Source organism: Oratosquilla oratoria, chromosome 2 (genome assembly GCF_046742065.1).
Source record: "Oratosquilla oratoria isolate Oo_2021 chromosome 2, ASM4674206v1, whole genome shotgun sequence".
NCBI lineage: Eukaryota > Metazoa > Arthropoda > Malacostraca > Stomatopoda > Squillidae > Oratosquilla > Oratosquilla oratoria.
The window spans coordinates 88,394,864-88,399,863 of NC_134778.1; positions in this window are offsets into that span (position 1 = coordinate 88,394,864).

Here is a 5,000-nt window from a genome sequence, read left to right on the forward strand (position 1 = left end):
GAGAGAGAGAGAGAGAGAGAGAGAGAGAGAGAGAGAGAGAGAGAGAGAGAGAGAGAGAGAGAGAGAGAGACTGAAAAGGAGAGAGAGATAGGGAGAGAAATATAAAGAGAGAAAAATAGATAAATAGAAGGAAAGATAGAGAGACAGGGAGGGAGATGTAGAAACATATAAGGAGAGGGAAAGAGGTAGAAAAGGGGAAGCATATATAGGAGAGAGATGGAGAGAGAATTATAAAATGAGAGAGGAAAAGAGATAGAAAGGTGGAAATAAAGAAAGAGAGAGATGGGAAGACAGTGAGAGAGAGAGAGAGAAATGAAGAGGCAGAGAGAGATAGAAAGAGAGAGAGAGAGATAGGGAGAGACAAAGATTGAGGAAGACAGAGAGATAGGGAGAGAGAGGGAGATAGAGGGAAATAAAGACAGATAGATAGATAGAGAGAGAGAGATAGAGAGAAAGAGAGAGAGAGAGAGAGAGAGAGAGAGAGAGAGAGAGAGAGAGAGAGAGAGAGAGAGAGAGAGAGAGAGAGAGAGAGAGAGAGAGAGAGAGAGAGAGAGAGAGAGAAGGGGAGAGGGAGAGAGAGAGAGAGAGAGAGAGAGAGAGAGAGAGAGAGAGAGAGAGAGAGAGAGAGAGAGAGAGAGAGAGAGAGAGAGAGAGAGAGAGAGAGAGAGAGAGAGAGAGAGAGAGATAGAGAGAGGGGGGAGGGATAGATAGAAAGTGAGAGAGAGACAGGGAGGGAGAGAGACATAGGGAGAGAGAGAGAGAGAGAGAGAGAGAGAGAGAGAGAGAGAGAGAGAGAGAGAGAGAGAGAGAGAGAGAGAGAGAGAGAGAGAGAGAGAGAGAGAGAGAGAGAGAGAGAGAGAGAGAATGAGACAAAACCGCCCCTCTTGGCCCATCATCGAGGTAAGCGTTGCCGGTAAAGAGGAGGCGGGGAGTAAACATGGGCCGTCACGCACCGGAAGCTTGCGAAGACCTGCAAGAAGACAAAAAAAAAAAAAAAAAAAAAAAAAAAATGCGGACAGAGGAAGGACATCGCATAAGAAGGACGGAGGGGATGAAGGAGGTGTTGCTGGTGGAGAAGGGAGCAGGAGAGGAGGCGAAAGAAAGAAAGAGGAGGAAAAAAAGAGTAGGGGGGAAGAGGAAAAATTTGGTTTCGAAGGGAAAAGGAGAGGTAAACAAGCGGGGAGGAAACGGCTGAAAAGAATGTGGCACGATGCAGCGGGGAACGATGGAGGGCTCTGCACCAAGAGGAGGAGGAAGAGGAGGAAGAGGAGGAGGAGGAGGAGGAGGAGGAGAAGGAGGTGAGGAGTAAGAGAGGAGGAAGAGGGAGAATAGGGGAAGGAAACGGAAAGAAAGTAGGAGGAGGAGGAGAGAGAGAGAGAAAAGGGGACAAGAATGACGAGAAGGAAAGGAGGAAAGGGGAAGAAAGGGGGAAGGATACGGGGAGAGGTGCAAAGGAGGAAGAATAGGAGGACGGGATAGACCCGGAGGAGAAGATGGAAGGGGTAGAAAGAAGGGGGAAGAGGAATAGGTGGAGGAAAGGTGGACAAAGAGGAGAAGAGGGAGACCATATAAGGAGGAAAGGAGAAGGAAGAGGAGGAGGAAGAGTATGGGGGGGACGAGGAAGAGTATGGGAAGGAGGAGAAGGGAGGAGGAGGAGGAGGAAGGGGAAGAAGAGGAGAGGAGAAAATAAGGAAGAAATATAAAGGAGAAAAAGAAAGAGGGAGAAAAAAGGAGGAGGAGAAGGACACGAAGAAAGAAGATAAGGAGGTGAAAGAGGAGGGAGAATATCAAAGAGGAGGAAGAGGAGGAGTAGTAGGAGGAGGAGGAGAGGGAGAGAAGAGGGAGAGGAGAGAGAGGGAGGTGGAAGAGGAAGGGGAAAAAGTAAGAGGAGGAGGAGGAGGAGGAGGAGGAGGAAGAGAAGAAGAGGGAGGAGAAGAGGGAGGCTGCAAGAAGAGAAGCGAGAGGGGAAAGATGAAAAGAGGGTCACAAAGGAGATTAAGCGTTAAATGTTGTATTATTAAGAAAAGGTGAAGAAGAAGAAGCGAGGAGGAAAAATCTGGGAGGAGGAGGAGGAGCGGTAGAGGAGGAAGAAGAGAGGGGGAGGAGGATATGGGTACAGAGAAAGACTAGGAAATGTTGAAATGTTTGAGAAATAAGGGGAGGAAGGAGGAGGAGGAGGAGGAGGAGGCGGAGGAGGAGGAGGAGGAGGCGGACGAGGAGGAGATAGAGAAACACAAAGTAAGAAGTGAAATTACAAAATTTGATTAAGAAGAGACAAGAAAAGGGGGAGAAGTAATACGAAAGGAGAATAAAGTGACTAAGGACGAGGGGGGAGACATGTTAAAGGGAGGGAAAAGAGAGACGTGTTAAAGGGAGGGAATAAGAGAGACATGTTAAAGGGAGGGAATAAGAGAGACATGTTAAAGGGAGGGAATAAGAGAGACATGTTAAAGGGAGGGAATAAGAGAGACATGTTAAAAGGAGGGAATAAGAGAGACGTGTTAAAGGGAGGGAATAAGAGAGACATGTTAAAGGGAGGGAATAAGAGAGACATGTTAAAGGGAGGGAATAAGAGAGACATGTTAAAGGGATGTAATAAGAGAGACATGTTAAAGGGAGGGAATAAGAGAGACGTGTTAAAGGGAGGGAATAAGAGAGCCATGTTAAAGGGAGGGAATAAGAGAGACATGTTAAAGGGAGGGAATAAGAGAGACATGTTACAGGGAGGGAATAAGAGAGACATTTTAAAGGGAGGGAATAAGAGAGACATTTTAAAGGGAGGGAATAAGAGAGACATGTTAAAGGGAGGGAATAAGAGGGACGTGTTAAAGGGAGGGAATAAGAGAGACATGTTAAAGGGAGGGAATAAGAGAGACGTGTTAAAGGGAGGGAATAACAGAGACGTGTTAAAGGGAGGGAATAACAGAGACATGTTAAAGGGAGGGAAAAGAGGAATGGCCAAGTGAATGAAGTAAGTACAAGAAAGGTGAGACTGAATGGAACGAAAAAAATCGAAATGGAAAAGGGAATTGAAAATAGAAATAGAACGCGAAGTAATGAACGACAAAAAGCCTACGATTAAAATACCATGAAAGTGGGGTCTTTAGAGTTCCCTGCGAAAAGAAAATAACAGAAAAATTTACAGATGAAATAAGAGAGAGATCCGAACATTAAAGAAAAATAAGAAGAATAAAAACGAGGAATTTCACTAATTTATTTCAAAAGAAGATTTGCAAAGATTAAGGAAATGGATGATAAGAAAATAGATGATAAAATTACGGGAATGGTGATCAGAGGGAGTGGGAAAAAAGGAGAAAATAAGCAGCGAAATGACCAAAATGGAGATTAAAGGCATCCATGATGAAAAAGGCGAAGAAAAATCGAAAAGGAATTTTTTCGGGAAGGAAGGTAGGAGGGAGGGGAGGGAGAGGGGAAGGGGATGGAGAAGGGAGGGGAGGGGAGGAAGAAGGGAGGAGAGGGAGAACGGAGGGTAGGGAGAAGATAGGGGAGGGGAAGAAGATGGGAAGGGGAGGGAGAAGGAGGGGGAGGGGAGGGAGATGGGAATGGGGGCGAGAAGGAAATGGAGGAGAGGGAGATGGGAAGATGGGGGAGAATGGAGGGAGGGAAGGGAGGTTGGAAGGGGAGGTGGGAAGGGGAGGGAGAAGGGAGGTGGAAGGAGAGGGGAGGGAGAAGGGAGGTGAGTGGAGGGAGATGGGAAGGGAGGGGAGGGGAAGGAGAGGGAGGGGAAGGAGAGGGAGAGGAAGAAGGAGGGGGAGGGAGAAGAAAGGGGAGGGGAAGGGAGGGAGAAGGGACGGGAGGGATAAGAGAAGGGAGTAATCTGAAGGAAGGGAGAGCGAAGGGGGGACAAGGGGGGGGAGGGAGAAGGAAGAGAGAATAGTGCAGCAGAAGAGAAGGAAGAGAGAAGTGATAAGAGGGAGGAGATGGGAGGAAGAAGGGAAGGATAGAGAGAAGGGACGGAAGGGAAGGGAAGGGGAGGGAGAAGGGAGGATAAGGAGAAGGGGAGAGGATAGGGTGGGGAGAGGAAGGGAGGGGAGGGGAGGTGTTGATAATTAATCCTTATGGGGAAGCCTTGGTATCAAACCTTCACTCGGGACTGAAGCAGATTTGGTGGTCCACAGCAGGACCCCTGCCTACCCCCTTCTTCATACTAATGCAGACATCCTCACCTGATTTATGATGTATTCTAGCTGAAGAATTATATATTACATATATTCCCTTTTTAGTATGAATATTTTTACTTAAAAAATATGCCTCTGTTAAAAGGAAAGAGTACGTTGATGGTATAATCGGAAGCGTGCTGGTCTCGGATTCGCTCGTTTATAGGTTCGAATCCCGCACTTCTCTCCAATTCACAGCAGTAACTATGTATTACCTACCTCCCCCCCCCACCAAACCGTCCCTTAAATCAGACAACAGGGCAAAGGTGATGGCTTCATCCACAGCTACTCAGCGCCTCCTATCGTAGGCTCCTAACAACGAAAAATGCGTTTGCATAATTCCGATGTAATGTTTTGGGCCAGGTTCGGGTGTCCACTTTACCGAACTTCGAACCTACACTCGTACATAACGCAGTGCCAAGCATCGAATGTTTGCGATACTCGTATGTCTACGAGGAAGTCGTAAAGGACTCGTAGACGCTGTAAATCTACGACCCAGAGAGAGAGAGAGAGAGAGAGAGAGAGAGAGAGAGAGAGAGAGAGAGAGAGAGAGAGAGAGAGAGAGAGAGAGAGTAGAGAGAGAGAGAGAGAGAGAGAGAGAGGAGGATAGAGAGGAGAGAGAGAGAGAAGATGAGAGAGAGAGTCGAGAGAGAGAAGAGAGTGAGAGGAGAGAGAGAGAGAGAGAGAGAGAGAAGAGAGAGAGAGAGAGAGAGAGAGGTAAAGAGAGAGAGAGGTATGAGAGAGAGGAGAGAAAGAGGTAGAGAGAGAGAGAGAGAGAGAGAGAGAAGAGAAGAGAGAGAGAGAGAGAGAGAGAGGAGAGAG